At 35.2% G+C, this 18461-nt stretch overlaps 2 long non-coding RNA genes across 2 annotated transcripts; one reads left to right on the top strand and one right to left on the bottom strand.

Moving 5' to 3' along the window:
- Positions 1-1233: 1233 nt before the first annotated feature.
- On the bottom strand, positions 1234-11013 carry LOC127509510 (uncharacterized). Its single transcript, XR_007929262.1, has 4 exons — positions 10634-11013; positions 10151-10231; positions 8082-8174; positions 1234-4052 (listed from the first exon to the last, which is right to left on the bottom strand). It is a non-coding gene; the product is annotated as an uncharacterized LOC127509510 (long non-coding RNA).
- A 1350-nt stretch (positions 11014-12363) lies between these two features.
- Positions 12364-18043, top strand: LOC127509509 (uncharacterized). The gene is made up of 3 exons (XR_007929261.1): positions 12364-12651; positions 16872-16902; positions 17607-18043. It is a non-coding gene; the product is annotated as an uncharacterized LOC127509509 (long non-coding RNA).
- The last annotated feature ends 418 nt before the right edge of the window (positions 18044-18461 follow it).

The raw sequence follows: 18461 nt of genomic DNA, 5'->3' as shown, positions 1-18461 counted from the left end.
GCCGATTTAGGAGAAACTCATAAAATTAATGGGCATGTCAGTCCTTATTTTATGACTCCTAAATTTTTGCTCTAAGAGTACTTCACAAAGTATTTTAGTGCTAAAACTAGCTCCTAAATCTGTGAAAAGTTAGGAGTAGTCAAGAGGACTCCTAAATCACTATAAGACCAAATCACAAACAATCCTAATGGCCTTTGCTGCCAATCTGCCTCAGCAATCCTCCCAAAGACACTGAACACCATTGAGCCAATAGTGATAGAGCCTTGGGTGCTGAAACTTTTCTTCATAAATGCAATACATATTTTGATTTATAGATTTGAATCTACGATAAAACGGCAAAAATCAATCTTTAATAAATAAATACATAATGTCCCAATACCTGTGGTGGTTGTTTTCACAAGTTCACACTTACAATAGAATACAATAAAAAAAATATAAGCGTATTTGGCGTGCTGTCCAAGGGGATCGAGGGCTCCAAGCTTGGAATTTAGCTCATGCAGAAAACTGTCAAGGTAACTATAGGTGAGTCGGCTCTCTCCAGCTGATTAGATAGACCGTTTGAACGCGTTCTTCCCAAACTTTGTTTATAAAACATCATGTCACTTGAATTCTGCATTCTCTCGAGACGCAGACATGTAAGAGGCTGACAATTAGCTAAACATTTAATTAGTGACATTTTGCCTACATTTTAAAACCTTTATTTGAATATGGCAACATGATACCTCATTCTAAAATGTCTAAATCTCTGACAGAGACTCCTCCCCCATCAGCCAATCACTGTGGCCCTAGTTGGAATAACATAGCAAAAATGTCAACCCCGCCCTTACTCTTAGCTTAAGATTTCTGTCTATTCCTTAGTAAAAGTTGGTCTCAGCAGCTTTGTGAATAGTTAGAGAAAACTCTAAGAACTTTTACTGCTATTTATGAGAACTCAGTAGTAAGATAAAATGTTTTGTGAATACGGAAAATTTGATTAAATACAAAATGAATAGTAGTTATTAAGATTGATGTGTTTTGGAATTGGGAAAATGTGCTTGGAAAAAAATATATATAATCAGAATATCGACTTGCCTACTAATTATGCAAACTGTATATTTGTATGAGTACACTAACGTAGTGCAGAATAACTCCAAATGAACACGTGTTTTGCATTCATAACCTGAGGCAAGCCTGTTAGAAAAGATTTGCATGTGCTGCTTACCCTCTAGTGCAATATAAATAAAAACCGCAAAATGGATTTTGATAATTTAACTTTATTGTTCAAAATAAACAACACATTGAGGCTGTGTGTGATATCACTATACCACATACAATACAAAAATAAAAAAAATAAAAAAATAAAAATCACAGTATTTATGCATTTTTTTGGATAAATAATATACTTATGTTTACTTATATTATGAAGTTGCTAAATATATTTAAGACATTACCTTAATCTAAAACTTATGTTAAGCACAAGTTAAACAAGCAAAAGAAGGCACAATCAAGCTTAAGTTTAAGCAAAGGATAAGTGCTAACAATATAGATCTAAAGCCATGAATCCAACACAAGGTCCTCCATTACACCAGCAAGAACCTTTAGAATAGGGTTCTCTCAATCCCACCTGAACTAGTTATGAATTTGATCAGTTAAGAAACCCTGCTTTAGGATAGACAGCATCCTGGACAAGCTGTAGGTGAAACTGTGTTAAATAGATGACAGATGTCAGACAGAGGCCAGATTTCAGTCAGCCACTATTCCTACTGCAAAAGTGCAAAAGTGTTTTATTAAAAAAAATAAATAAATAAAAAAAAAACACAATGAATGAATAAAAACCAAAATAAATAAAAGCTGAACGAGTTGTCCACTGTGACACTGTGAGCAACTGAGCATGCAGTATTGCTCATTTGTAGTGAGTGCAGACAGCTTTGTTGGTTTTAATGGAAGCAATTTAGTCAGTCACAAACTTCCAGTGTAGGCACTCCTTGAGAAATCAAAACACCTAGTCGTGTCCAACCCGCATGCCTTCTTTCAATACTTGCGTAATGTGCTAGTGATTGTTGCAACACTGAGGAAATCACATGCCTCTTGGAACTTGGGGTGTTTGGGGATTCCCTTAAAATCCCGCTGAAGGCAGGATTCAGAGCAAGACTGATATCTTCATAATCAAAAAGGCACAAAATGTCAAGAGCTCTTCATATCATCTACATGATTTTATCTCCACGTATTATAAATTACATTTCCAATCCTGAGACAGAATGTAAACGGTCATGCTCATGTGACGACCCTCTGCTTAAAGGGACAGTTCAGCCAAAATTCTGTCACATTCTCACCCTCATGTCATTACAAACCTGTATGACTTTCTTCTGTATATTTTGAGAAATGTAAATGTTTTTTGGTCCATACAGTGAGTCAGTGATAACCAAAATGGTAAAATATAGTTTTTTTATGCATGTTCCACACACACAACACACAAAAGGTAAATGACAGAATTTTCATTTTTGGGTGAATTATCCCTTTAAGAGATGAGCAATGTAGCCCAACAGTATTTGTTCTTATGATGATTAATGTGGATTATTCTGAATGGGAGAATGTGTGTCTGCAGGGAATAATTTACATAACATTTCCTCGATCTCTAGAGGTGCATTCTCACATGAGCACACAAACCAAATATCTGAGTGATCTCAGGTGATGTAAATGTTTTCTAATTCGACTAAAAATAGGCCACGTACACACTGCAGCTAAATTCGGTTGTCAGTTCACCTTTTAGTGCTTAATCGTGTTCTGTACACACACAGTTCAGTAAAATATGGGAGTGACAACCGCATTCTACAACTGTATTAACTCCGCATCTACAACCGCATTTACAGAAACTCCACGCTGTGTGTGTACGGAACCAAACTGAACAACTAGTTGTTAATGACGTTTTTTTAACGTGCATCGGAGATGTGTCTCTCTATGCACGGTGAATCACAGGGAAAGCACGAGCCTTGACTCATTCGTGTTGCCAGATTTTGCTAGAAAAATCAGCGAACAAGAATAAGCCCATAATAAAACGAAATAAATCCAAATGCTTTATGCTGAAAATAAGAACAAAATACTGCGACTCGTGTCTGCTTACTTTAATAACTCCATAAACCCGTTCGCTACCCGTACACCTATCCGTTCTATGAGACGAGCTTAAACAACAAGCCCAAAAACGCTTAAAATGAGTGACCATGGCAACAAAGAAGGAGTGCGCTCTGTGTGAAACAGGCTGTACAAGCATAAACAAAACACGACGACACAACTGTTTAGTTAAATTGCTGGAAATAACGGGTGTTTTGTCACTGTAATATTACTTTGGTCACAGTAACGGATACCAAACGAGACGCCAGAAAGTCGCTATGGTTTCCGAGCTGTCAATCATCGAAGTTTCGAGAGTGAGTTGTGTTTCGTACACACATGTAATGATAATTTAGGTGATTCACTCCCGCATTTAAATGCGGTTGTCACTCCTGAAACTTACAGTGTGTACGTGACCATGTTAATATGAACTCATGGATAAATCATGATTTCTGTATGAAAGCATTCACACATCGATGTGTGCATAAGCTCATTAAAACTGTTAACACTTAAAACAACAGTACCTGTCTAAATCTTAAGGACACTTCACTGGTACAGTGCTTCATTATCTTCAAGTTGAGGGACTGATGATCCAATGCCAGCTTCCATTGACCTAAACCAACTGTTTGGTGCACTAGATCAAACCCCTCTTGGCTCATACAATGTTCTGGACATTCAAGGTGATCCAAAAGGGAACACTGTCTTTGTCACTTTGGCAAAAAGGAAGATCATGCTGTCCAGAGGTTTGAAGCCAAAGGTCGGTCCCTGAAAAGCTTCTGCATGGTTCTCCTGAGTGCACAGTAGTAATAAAGTACCTTGTCCAGAACACATCACATTTTGTCAGTATGTCGGTGGGACGGACACGTCAGGCAGATTTGAGGGGAAGTACATCAATCTTCTCAGTCTTTAAACTTGGCTCCAAATGTAGGTCCAAAAATTCTGCTGGTCATCAATTCATCAAAAATGATCTATATAAAAAAAAAAAAAGAGGTGAAGAGATCATGAGCAATTGCATGTGTGCCTCATAAGGTCTCATTTGTTAATATTAGTTAATGCATTAACTGACATGAACAATATATTTGTACATCATTATTTTAACAGTGCATTAACTACTATAAACATACAAATTTTGATCTTAAAAATGTACTAGTAAATGTTGAGATTAACATTAACGAAGATTAAGAAATGCTACAGACATATTGTTCATGTTAACAAATGACACGTTATTGGAACATGTTACCAAGATAACTATAAAAGTGTCCAGACCGCCTTCAGTATTCAAATTACGGAAAAAACGGAACTGGCGTCGCGTCAGGTCCGTAAAGGCGGGTGCACACTGTGCGATTTTGGCCATGATTTGGTCGTCTGAGACAAATTTTGAGAATCCTAATAGATTCCTATAATCCTAGGCTAAAATCTGTAGTCTTTGATCACTAGTTTGACATGTTCACCGACAGCCGATTAATGACTGTTGCGATCAAATTTTACCTCAGATGAATTTCTGGCAGTGTCAGAAGATTTATCGCACATTCCTGCAGTGTGACTTCTCCTACAACAAATGTCAAATTGTCTTCGTTTTTCAAGACAAGCCGTGATCAAATTTAACACTAGAGATGTCTTTGTTAGCCACCATTTCAGTCCCGCGTGTAATGCAGCTCACTGTCACCGAATGTGTGTGGGTTGATGATGTAAAACTTTTTTCACGTTTTCAAGCGCGTGTCCGTTTTTAACGCGTCTTTACTGTCGTACTGTCTGACATAAATGACAGCTGAGATCCCACAGTATGACATGAGGATCATGTTCGTACAGTCTGACAAGCAACAATCGTAAAGGACTATTATAAATCGCACAGTGTGCACCCAGCTTAAGTTGAATAGGGAAGACGTAGGACGTGCAGAGTAAGCTTTTTGAAGAATACGGAAGGCGGTCTGAACTAAATGATTATTACTATAAAAAAAAAAAAAAATCAAAACGACGTTGGGGGTGGTGACACGGTCACAGTGGGCAAGTGATATAACCTGTGTTGCTACTGAACACCAGTAACACCATCTATCGCAGCGGTTTCTCCGAGTATTGGCATGGTTGCAAATGTGGTACTTACTGATCTTATTGAAGTCCAATAAACAAGTTGATATTAAGTGACTTAAACTTAGTTGTCAGTTATAATCATCAAAATTAAAAGAAATAAACATTTGAAATATATCAGTCTGTGTGTAATGAATGAATATAATATACAAGTTTCACTTTCTGAATGGAATTAGTGAAATAAATCAACTTTTTGATGATATTCTAATTATATGACCAGCACCTGTATATATATCTCCATCCCTCTCTTATTGTTTGTTTTGGGAATTTGTTTTCTTGATGTATTTAAAGATGATTTATTTTTTTGTTGATTTTTGTCTGTCTGTTCACTTAACGTGTGCAGTACTGAAGAGTTATTGTTGTGTGTGAACTAAAACAATATATACTGGTGAATTTTTTTGTTAGTTGTCCATGTGATTATTTTGTACCAAAAAAAGATGGTTAATTTTCTTTTTTTGAACATTTTCCTTTATTGTGTACCAGTTAGCATTTCCAAAAGGACTGTTTCATTTGTATTTTGTTGATAAATCATAAAATATATGTTAACTTTTAAAAAAATATTGTATATTTTTGACGTGTAGATTGTTTATATTAAAATATATATAAAAAAAAAATAAAAAAAAAGGTTCAAGTTTGACACACAATCTTAACATTATTGTTGATGGCATACAATTTTAATGAAGGAAAAAGGCATTTTAGCCAGAGCAAAATGGACAATAAAATACATTTAAAGGGGGACTTTCAAACCTACTGTTTGGAAGTTAGTCAGGCTGAGTCCAATAACAAACGTCTATGATGGTTGAGGAGGGAGAACGAGCAAAAGGGAGATTTGAAAATAAAAAAAATTGCAGAACGAGAAATGGGACACAATACAAAAGAGCTCAAAAGAATATCACTGGAATAAAGGTTTATGACTGGGCAAAACGCTTTAGGACCTGGTTATATTAGAAAAGCTTTCCAGTGCTGGAGAGAGCTAAGAGGGAAGGCCTTAAAACTGTTTTGTGAGTACTCTGGGTTTTGATTGTCTGGAGCTGCTGTGCTGTTTGCGACTAACAACGAACACTTTGTATTTACTTTTGTGTACTGTACGTTCATTTTTTGTGCTTCCTTGTCATTCGTTCATCAACTGCGCTTTATTTTTCTGCAGTTACCTTAAATGACTAAAACTAACCAATAAAAAGCATATCATTCTAGCGCAGTGCTTTAGGGCTGGAATGACGCATCAATGTAATTGATTATGAAAATGTTAATTTGCATGGAATGACGTGTCGACGAGTCACAGTGTTTACATTCATCCCGAATCCCGTCATGTTTCACACAAACTCTTGCACAGATGCTAATGGCTAGTATGGCAGTGCCGTTTAATACAGTGGCGTTCATACAGTCTTTTGGTTTTTATGAGCATGACAACCCCGTTCTATAACCGAACTGACACCTGCACATTTTCAGGACTCACAACCGCATTCTCCACAAACCTGCGCTGAATTAAAGGAACGTTAGAAAGTGTAATGTTAAGTGAAATGTTAGTCATGCAAATATTTCCACTTTGCTGTCAGGAGTGGACAAGCCTTATGCAAGCGAGTTAATTTCCACTAAACTTCAAACTTCAATGAACAAGCACCATCGTGAAACAGACTAGAGTACCGACAAAAGTACCAACTTCGGTACCTATCGGTACTAAAATTTTAAAGGATTTTAAAGGTTGAGAGGATTCGTAAACAACTCTGATTGGCCATTGTGTTGACGCACTCATCGGATATGTCTGTGATTGGCTACAATGATCAACGCACAGGAGTGTTTGAATTTGAAAGCATTTTGAAAGCAGGAGCATTTGAAAGTAAGAGTCTATCAGTGGACTGGTCCGCGATAGACGCCTGCTTTTAAACGCTCCCATGTGTATCTGTGTAAGCGCCCGGTGAAGAGTGTCACTGATGATTATTCACAACGTTTTTACAGTGTTGATCATTGAAGCCAATCACAGACATATCTGATGAACCGTGAACACAATGGCCAATCAGAGGTGTTTACGAATCCGCTCAACAGTGCTCAAAGCATCACATTTTTAAAATTTCAGTACCAACTAGATACCAAAGTTGGTACTTTTGACAACTCTAAAACAGATGGAGCACAATCGAATAGGAGCACCATAATTCTGACTAAAATATACATTTTGCTAAAATATTTGTTGTTGAATGTAGAATTTTAAACTTACGAGGTGGTGTATTTTTGTGGTAGCAGTAAGTGTAAAGTGACTATTGTAATAGAGAAATCAAAATTGCCTAATATAATTAGTCAGAGCTTTTGTTTTTATTTATTTTCATTTTTTAGTTTAGAGAATTTAACTTCTGCTTTAAAAAGCATTATTTTTATTTTTAGATTGTAATGTTACAATGTTAGAATATAATGTGATTTGACCATTGTTTGCACATCTATTGCATAGACTACGTGGATACATTCACTATTCACTTGTTTTCACAGTCTTTAATATGAACATTGTTTGTAGGACAACACTGGGCAGGATATGAAATTTAGCAAAAACCGAGATATATACCGTGCATCGCCATTCAGCCAAAAAAAAATAAAAAATCTAGATATGATTTTTTTTTTTGGCCATGTCCCCCATCCCTACTACAGTGCTTCTCAAATCTGACCTGGCAACCCTCTCCCATTGCTCTTTTTCCTGTCTCCCCCATCAGACACACCCAGTTCAAGTCCTGCAGCCTCTGCTATAGGGTTGGTGACTTGAATCAGGTGTGTTAAATGAGGAAGACATCTAAAAAAAATGCAGTGATAGGGGGTTCCCAGGACAGGTTTGAGAAGCACTGTGAGGTGTGGAGTGACTCATACATTCACATCACCAAAACTGTGCATTCGAATGAAAGCCAGGGTAGGTCACAATTCATTTGTCTCACCTGTGTGAAGAAAACAACTTCAGGATCTTCACCATGGACGGACAGAGCTTTGGCCATTGAGTGGTGACGTTTCTTCCGCTGAAAGTTTTATTGCTGGTAAAACATTAAAGATCTGTTTATTTTTCTACAGTTTTCATGGTGTTTAGAATGAGTAAGGGTCACACTTTATATTAGGTGTCTTTAAAGTCAGCGTGAACCAGAAGTCACGACCAGCTTCAGTATTGTGATGTATTTTCCAAGTGAAACAGAATCTTGAGTGAGAAAAACAGAAGGTGTGGTTGGTTTTTCCCGCTGGGAATTTATTGGATCTAGAAAAGTTGGGCGCTCTGTTCAGTCCACTGTCAAAGCTTGCAGCCGACTGACGGCTGGAGGGGATGCTCTACCCAAGCCATAAAATTTATGTCATCAGAGAAGGAAGGCCATTCCAGAGGGAAATACATTTTCAGATTTTGATTAAAGATTACAAAGCCAATTTCTTTGTGTGTGTATTAACTTGCACAGATAAACTGTTCACCACAAGACTAGTTATGTGCGCTAACAAAGTAAATAGGGTCAAGTTTAATATCATGATGACTTCAACTACTATGTATGCACTTGCATAATAAAATGTTAGGTACAATGTAGCTATTTATTGTGTTCATGTAGTTTTGCAAAACGCTGCTATTGAGGTGGGATACAGGTAAGGTTAGGGACAGGACTGGTGGTCTAGTTAGGTTTAAGAGTGGGTTAAGGGGCAAGAGAAGGGTCAACAGTGTAATTATAGATGTACACTACCAGTCAAAAGTTTGGAAACATTACTATTTTTAATGTTTTTGAACGAAGTCTCTTACGCTCATTAAGGCTGCATTTATTTCATAATAAATACAGAAAAAACAATAATATTGTGAAATATTATTACAATTTAAAATTATGGTTTTCTATTTTAATATACTTTAAAATATAATTTATTTCTGTGATGCAAAGCTGAATTTTCAGCATCATTACTCCAGTCTTCAGTGTCACATGATCCTTCAGCAATCATTGTAATATGCTGATTTATTATCAATGTTGGAAACAGTTGTGCTGCTTAATATTATTTTATAACCTGTGATACTTTTTCAGGATTTTGTGATGAATAAAAAGTTAAAAAATATCAGCATTTATTTAAAATAGAAATCTTTTGTAACAATATACAGTACCGTTCAAAAGTTTGGGGTCAGTAATTTTTTTTCTTTCTTTTTTTTTTTTTTAAAGAAATTAATACTTTTATTCAGCACGGATGTGTTAAATTGATAAAAAGTGATAGTAAAGATTTATATTGTTAGAAAAGATTTATATTTTGAATAAATGCCTGTTCTTTTTAACCTTTTATTCATCAATGAATCCTGAAAAAAGTATCACAGGTTCCAAAAAAATATTAAGCAACACAACTGTTTTCAACATTGATAATAACCGAGTATCAAATCAGCATATTACAATGATTTCTGTAGGATCATGTGACACTGAAGACTGGAGTAATGATGCTGAAAATTCAGCTTTGCATCACAGAAATACATTACATTTTAAAGTATATTAAAATAGAAAACCTTAATTTTAAATTGTAATAATATTTCACAATATTATTGTTTTTTCTGTACTTGTTATGAAATAAATGCAGCCTTAATGAGCATAAGAGATTTCGTTCAAAAACATTAAAAATAGTAATGTTTCCAAACTTTTGACTGGTAGTGTAAATACAGAGATTAATTACAGCTGTAATTACATGGAGGTATTTTTCATAAGTACAATATAAAACATGTAGTTACAAAATAAGTGCATTGTATCAAATGACTAATTTAAATGTTAATATGTAGATAAAGACACTTAATATAAAGTGGGACCTGAATAAGAAAAACTTTATACTATACCACACATTAAGTATTAATGTAATATTCAAAAATTATTACTTACATTCTCATATACATTCCTTTTTTATTCTCATTCATGAACTGCTGATCTATTCAACATTAGGCTATATAATATTAGTTAATGACTTAATAAAGTTTTGAAGTGCTTCCTAATGATAATGTAGAAATCCTTCAGATACACACCAGGCTCATCAGGTCCAACATGGCAGCACAGACGTCTCCAGACTCTAAGCAATGGCCTCCAGATACACTCAAAAATGCTACCTGCGATAAGACAAGATAAGATAATTCTATCGGAGCGACCACTGTTTGTTAATGAACATCTCTGAAAATAGATTAAACCATAAACTTGTCTTCAAATAGGTTATAATCACTTCTATTTAACGGAATCCATCACGAAAACGTCGTCGTGTATTTGCACGAGACGTTTGCTCGCTAATGACAACAAATCGCTTTTATTTCTCGATGTTTATGATGCATTTAATAGTGTGAAAACGCTCCATCAACTCCGAAGTAGTTATAGAGGATGATCATTTGATCTAAGGAATATCGGAGAATCTTGAGTACCAAACAGGTTGAAAATGAAAGGATAAAAGATGGATGAGGATGAAACAGCCCGCGCCAGTGTTTCATTGGAACACTACAGTAAAACAACGCATTTCTCACCTCTGGTGCTGGTTTCCATACTATTAGTATTTGGTGTCGCCATCAGTGTGTTAATATATCCTTTATAAACCGTATTTACATAGGCGACAGGTACAAGCAAACTTCTCGCGTCAGCGTGCGCAAAACCTAAACCCCTAAACCTAAACCCCTACTGTACTGTGAAAGCGCGTCAAATTCGAATGGGAGGGCAAATTATAAACGACATAAACGTAACAGGACACATGACACCTAGGTTGCCATGTCCGCTCTTTTTATTAAGTCGAGTTACACTCTACATAATGTTATTATTATTCGACACTGCCGTTTGTCTTTTTTCCCCTGTGTTTCTGTCTTTACCAGGCTCGACCCCTACTCCACTAATACGCTACTGTGCACTGTTTTCCATTTCCTGGTGCGCGCGCTGTTTAGGGAATTTTACTGTACATGGCAACCGTGAGTTCCCAGCTTATTAACAGCAAAAAAAAAAACTCTTGCACGTGTGTTAGTGGCACACACACACCGCGAAAGATAAAGGCTTTATTCTCAATAGCATAATATTTACTATTTCTAACAGAGATATAAAAGAAATAGAAAGAGATCTCTATTCCGAATCAAGCCAAACACACGTTTTCCACTGACCAATCAGAGACGACTTTACATACAACCAATCAAAAGTCATTTAACTTATACCTCGTCAAAACTCTAAAATGACTAAATTCTTTTCATTTTATGCAGGAATATTTTCACTAGCCAACATTAAGAGGCACCAATAATCGTTACCACGGCAAATATTTAGGTTTCTTTTGTAAAAGCATAAACTGCCGTTTAGAGCTTATCTGTATTTATATTTTTATTTAAAAAACATCGGTTCTCTTATGTTCGTGAGGGAAGAGGCTTATTTTGCGCTTCTTTCTTCATGTTGCTTGTTTCTCTTCCGAGATCTGACGAATGCACTTCCGCAACATTTATTCAAAATTTCTATATCACTCAACATCAATCAATGTCCAAAAAGTGCCTCTACAAGTCCCATTGAGAAACACTATGATTTGTAAAAATATTTACATCATTAAGAAGACATTGTTAATGGTAAATATATCACAAACAAGTGATATCCTACATTTCTGCTAAACTTCAAGTTCAACAAGTGCTCATAAGGTCTGTATGTTTTTTTTTTATTTCATAAACACAATAATGGAAGAAATGCTTACCTTTTAAACTCCTTTTAAACTTCTGACATAAGTCTAAAATAAATGTTAAACGACCTTAAATGAATACATTAATCTGTAGGGAAACAGCATGTGAATACAAATACACCTAATAATCCATCATTTGCAAAGGTTTTTGAGAGCTTCATGGCCTGGTTTCACAGACAGGGCTTAGATTTATCCATTAGGCCTTCAATTAGTGCATTTAAGTGGCTTTTATAAACATGCCTTAAGAAAAAAACACATTATTGCTGTGGATCTTGAGACAAAACAATGGCAGTTGCATATTTTAAGATATCAGTGCAAGTTGCTCTCAGTTAAAAAGCTCAAACATGCATTTTAGTCTGGGACTAGGCTTAAGCCTTGTCTGTTGTGACATGCGTCAGCTGCGGTACCCTTAAGTACCAGCAGATGGCAGCCTCATCCTTCATTGTTTCCATAGACTCTGTTATTCCCGGACTTCATTTCCCAGTATCCTCTGCTCATTATTAGTTAACTTGTTTCAGCTGTGTCATGTTTGTTTATTTCCCTGTCTATTTAAATGCCTTTTGCCTTGTATTCTTTATGAAGTCTTGTTTGTTTTGGTTGATATTTTCTGTTGGCATTTTGAGTAGTTCTGGTGTTTCTTATGTTTGTTTCTTTGTTTTTAAGTCATGGATTCCTTGTTCATGTTTGCCCTTTGTGGAGTGGATGTATGTACGGACTGATTAAATGTGCTTGACCCTCTGCCTGGTATGGACTAATTTAAGATGGGGGATAAAATAACCTTGGATTTCATCAAAAATATCTTAATTTGTGTTCTGAAGATGAACGAAGGTCTGGAGCGACATGAGGGTGAGTAATAAATGACAGAAATTTCAGTTTTGGGTGAACTAACCCTTTAAATTAGTGTTGCTGTTATGCAAAGAAAAAATAAATTTGTAAAAACTTTCACTTTAATTTCATTTTATTCAGTTTACTCTCTGCAGTTTCAACTGCTATTCAACAAAAGCAAATATAAGTTGCTGACCTAACTGAAACACTGTGTGGGTGTTGTTAACCACATCTGAGCAGCAAATCAAACCACAATTCCCCCTGATTATCTATCTGTCTGTCACTGGCTCTAATATACACTGCTCAAAAAAAAAAAATAATTAGACTTTTTAATTAGAGAATAGCATCAAGTCAAACTCCTGGGATATTGATCTTGTCAGTTAAAGGTGCAATATGTAATATTTTTGCAGTAAAATATCCAAAAACCACTAGGCCAGTGTTATATATTTTGTTCACTTGAGTACTTACAATATCCCAAATGTTTCCAACTATTTGTAAATCGTGAGAAAATTGCAATTTTAACCAAGGCTCCGGGACGTGTGAGGAGTCAATCTTTGTATTTATTTTGTAATTAGAGATATGGATTTGATTTTAATACCCCTGTGTATATAGTTATTTATCCTTGTATTACCTGTCTTTAATTTATTATCATTTTATTTATATTATTTTTTTTGATACTATTGTTTTTGTTTTGTAATTGTGTATGTTTTTTTTGTTTTTGTTTTTTTACTGATTTTCTTGCTGCTGTTGTTTATTATTGTTAATAATAATAATATTTATTATTATTTATTTTGTAGTATTATTATTTTTATTTATTTATTTATTTATTTATTTATTTATTTTTATTTTTTTTTTGTTACTTAATAAAGCATTAAAAAAAAGACGTGTGAGGAGTCGCGTGTCAATTGCGTCATACCCGCTTTAACCCTCGGTCTGCCTCGGTTTCTGGTTTTATTTTGTAGAAACACCAAAGATACTTTAATAATACACCTTTTAATAGACAAGGGAACAACTTATTGGTTACATTTATAGACCGAAAACGAATTGTTTTATATACCAACGTTTTCCAGTTTAACGTCAAAAATATTTAACGCAAACGCAGCATCCGTATTTTCTGTCATCCTTTGGCTAGCATTACAAATATGATCACGCTCTTATTCATGCAAATGCTTTTAAACCATTTAAGCGCGCCGAAAGAGAAAAAGAGAACGCGCTGTCTGTGAATGTCCTGTCACACACATGACGCACAGAAAGACGCGCGCCTGAATGTCACGCTTGAACGAACAATAACACACAAAGCCTTGAATGAGTTTATATATAAAAAATAAAAAAAAAAAGTATTAAACGAAAGTAAATAGTTGTGAGAAAGTGAGGCGCGCGTGAGATCCGCGTCAAATGCGGCAGATCTTAAAGTGACGGCAACCAATGCTGTCTGTCATTGAATAACTAAGGTAACAGGGAAAATTATCACATTTAATTTTTTGCAAGTGCAATGCATTGTAAATGGTTATTCACTGTTCATAAGGAAATGTCAGCTTTTTTTTTTTTTTTTATTTTTTTTTTTTTGCAATAGCACTAATACAGGTGCTGGTCATATAATTAGAATATCATGAAAAAGTTTTTTTTTTTTTTAATTTTGATGATTAGAGCGTACAGCTCATGAAAGTCCAAAATCCAGTATCTCAAAATATTAGAATATTTCCTAAGATCAATCAAAAAATGGATTTGCTAAACAGAAAAGTTCAAGTTCTTTAAAGTATGTTCATTTGTGCACTCAATACTTGGTCGGCAGCACATATTACAGCAAATGACTTGCTCCTAGCACAAATTACTGCATCAGTGAAGTGTGGCCTGGAAGTGATCAGCCTGTGGCACTGCTGAGGCACTATTGAGCCTTCAGATCATCTGTATATTGTTGGATCGACTGTTTCTCATCTTTCTCTTGAAAATATCCCATAGATTCAGGTCAGGCATGTTGGCTGGCCAATAAGGCACAGTAATATCATGGTCAGCAAACCACTTGGAAGTGGTTTTTGCACTGTGGGCAGGTGCTAAAGTCCTGCTGGAAAAGGAAATCAGCATCTCCATAAAGCTTGTCAGCAGATGGAAGCATAAAGTGCTCCAGAATCTCCTGGAAGATGGCTGCATTGACTTTGCACTTGATAAAACACAATGGACCAACACCAGCAGACGTCACGGCCCCCCCAAATCATTACTGACTTCAGAAACTTCACACTAGACTTCAAGCAGCTTGGATTCTGTGCCTCTCCAGTCTTCCTTCAGACTCGGGGACCATGATTTCAACATGAAATGCAAAATTTACTTCTATCTGAAAAGAGGACTTTCGACCACTGTTCACTGTCCAGTTCTTTTTCTCCTTAGCCCAGGTAAGATGCTTCTGACATTGTTTCTGTTTCAGAAGTGGCTTGGTAGTCCTTTTCCTGAAGATGTCTGAGTGTGGTGACTCTTGATGCGCTGACTCCGGCTTCATTCTACTCATTGTGAAGCTCTCCCAAGTGTTTGAATCGGCTTTACTTGACAGTATTCTCAAGCTTGCGGTCATCCCTGTTGCTTGTGCACCTTTGCCTACCCAATTTCTTCCTTCCAGTCAACTTTGCATTTAATATACTTTGATATTTCACTCTGTAAACAGCCACCCCATTCAGTAATGACCTTCTGTGACTTATTCTCTTTGTGGAGGGTGTCAATGATTGTCTCCTGGACCATTGCCAAGTCAGCAGTCTTCCCCATTAGTGTGGTTTCAAAGAACAAGACGTACCCGGAATTTATACTGTAGGGATGGTCATTTAATGAAACTCAAATGTAAATATTCTAATATTTTGAGATACTGGATTTTGGACTTTCATTAGCTGTACGCTCTAATCAACAAATTTAAAAAAAAAAAAAAAAAAAACTTTTGAAATGTTTTACTTTACATGTAGGGAATCTAGAATATATGAAAGTTTCTTTTTCTTTTTTTTTTTTTTTTTTTTTTTTAAATAAATTACAATAAAAAAAAAACTTTTTCATGATATTCTAATTATATGACCAGCACCTGTATGTGTACAGTGTCTAATAATTGGTCTTCAGTGTTAGACTTTGAGTGAAAAGCCTATGGATAGTTTATGGGGATGCACATAAATATTACACACACACACACACACACACACACACACACACACACACACACACACACACACACACACACACACACACAGACACACACACACAGAAAAAAAAAAATCGTACAGGCTTGCGAACCCAACCACGCAAACAATACACTTTTCACTTTTTTTTTTTTTTTTTTTTTTTTTTTTTTAGATTTTTATTGTATTGACAGCTCAGCTGTATGTGGACACCTTTTGAGTAGAAATGCATATTGCATTTTTTTTATTTTATTTTTTTTGCAAATAAAACTCCCATAGTCCATAACTACTGTAGTTTTAACTTATTTTAATATAAATTCGGTTAAATCATCAAACATTTGTATGACTTGCCAGTGACTTGTTTGACCCAAGCTACGACTTGACTTGAATTGCTTGACATAAAGCAGTGACTTGACTTGCTTGATTCTCACAAAAATTGACTTGGACTTGCTTGAGACTTACTTGTGACTTGCACATGTGTGACTTACTCCCACCTCTGCTGATAATTAATAATCATATTAGAATGATTTCTGAAGGATCATGTGACACGGAAAACTGGAGTAATGATGCTGAAAAGAAAGCTATGATTTTTAACATTTTACAATATGTTAAAATAGAAAAGTTATTTTAAACTGTAATATTTCAGAATATTACTGTTTTTACTGTATTTTTGATCAAATAAATGCTTCCTTTGTGAGCATTTCCTTGGTTATGAGTGTATATGAATTTGTATAACTATGCTTTGTCAGTAATTACTCAACCTTACCACAAAATAGTGTTAAAAACAGACGATAAAACAATTCAGTTTATTTTAAATTGAACATGACAAACGTAATGATTAGCAGTTCAGTAAATCAAGAACTGCTCCAACTGATTCAATTCATCTCTTATTTACATATCCTGTTTACATTTTGTTGTTATTTTAAAAAAAAAAAAATGTTAATGTCACAATGTTGCACTGAAACGCACAATAAAACCAGGGACATTTATGAAGAAAGTTAAGTGGGTACATTTGGATTTCATGTCCTCTTAAAACACTGATTATTGTGTACTGTTTTTAAGTTTGTATTTCATACGTGTATTTTTGTGTTCCAGGAAGATGATTCCGAGGGAGTAACTAGTGAAGGTGGTACGGTTTTTTTTTTTTTTTTTGCATCCTTATGAAATAATATGGCTAATATGATAATGCTTTCAGCTACAAATAAGACTGTAGTACTATCAGCATCATGTAACACATTTTACCATATTAAAATTGAAGCAGATTTAAGTTAACAGCGAAAATGTGGGGGGGAAAAAAAAAAACTATGCTAAGATATTAACTTCTGCATACTTGGTTATATCAGTTGCCAACTTTTAAAGCTTTTTTTTTTTTTTTTTTTCCCTAAATCCCATTCTGTTTTGTATAATCCAGTCTTCCTCTTGTAAGAGGTTCAGTCTATGAAGCTCATTTCCGATCTGCCGGATGTCCTTATTTAGTCATACACCTACGCCTCTGACATCAACTCGTGATCAGTAGTTTGTCGCAGTCTGCTTGTGGTTTTATCACATTCTCTGTACCCTTCCTCTGCCCTCTTCTTTTTGTCATAATCTGCAAATGCTTAGCTCAGTAATTCAGCTTTTTCTCACTTACAGGTACTTTCCAAACCCAGCTATTAGGCTTCTTAAAAGCATTTCTTCATATGGTACTTCCTACTGTATGTCTATATATGGCATTTCCTATTGTCTCAAGTATTCTGCAATATTTTCATGTTTATATCTAGGCAAGCAGCATTTCTTACAACAGACATGTGAAAAACTAATTTCAGTGTCTCATCTCTTTCTCATCCTCAGAGTTTGATAATTGATAGTTCCTAGTGGAAAGAGTGAAAGCAGCTGAACGTCTTCCTTCGGTAAAAGTGTTACACAAAGACCCCGGGCCATTCACAGCTGTAGTTCTGGATTGGATTTAACATATCTACATAAACATTCATATTTTCCAACATTTGTATTTCAGTTATTAACCATGTGCTCACTGTTCAGTTTGTTTATAGTATTTTTCTAACCATGTTATATCTTGATCAAACTTTGTAAAACTAAACTTTAGGTGTGGGTTATGTCGCTGTTTCGTATTACACTAATTTTGATTTTGCAGATGCCACCTTATGAAATTTTTATAACTAGACACTAATTTCTTCAGTACAGTCATTTCTGTTGTAGAGGTATGTTTGTTTAATCTTTTAATGGAGAAAAGTATCCATGAAGAACTTTATTGATCTTTATTAAAGATCTTGATTGTTGAGGTTAAAGCCGTTGTATGTATGTATATACACTAAATATATTAGTCTGTTTTGAAGGAAGTGGATTTTACAGAAGTTTGTAGGTTAAGTTTCTTTCTTACAGTGAATGTGATTTACATCTGCAGGCTGCTTTACGTCTCTAGTATATGAGCTATTAATGTTTGTAATCTATGTACAATCTTATACAGTTCATTTTAGGGGTTGTTCAATAAAATTAAGGTTATTTTGAAACCTTTGAATGTTTATAACTTGCCTTTGCCCGAAGACAGTCTTTAAAGTTGGCACAGTACCTACAATCTGTATATTTGTACACTAATGCAGTGCACAATAACTCCAACTGACCACATTTTGCATATATAACCTGAGGAAAGCCTATTAGAAAAGATTTACATGTGCTGCTTGCCATCTA

The sequence above is a fragment of the Ctenopharyngodon idella genome, chromosome 3, assembly GCF_019924925.1.
Source record: "Ctenopharyngodon idella isolate HZGC_01 chromosome 3, HZGC01, whole genome shotgun sequence".
Classification (NCBI taxonomy): Eukaryota; Metazoa; Chordata; class Actinopteri; order Cypriniformes; family Xenocyprididae; genus Ctenopharyngodon; species Ctenopharyngodon idella.
Note: the sequence above shows the minus strand (reverse complement) of the source record. Positions and strands in the feature narration are given on the sequence as shown.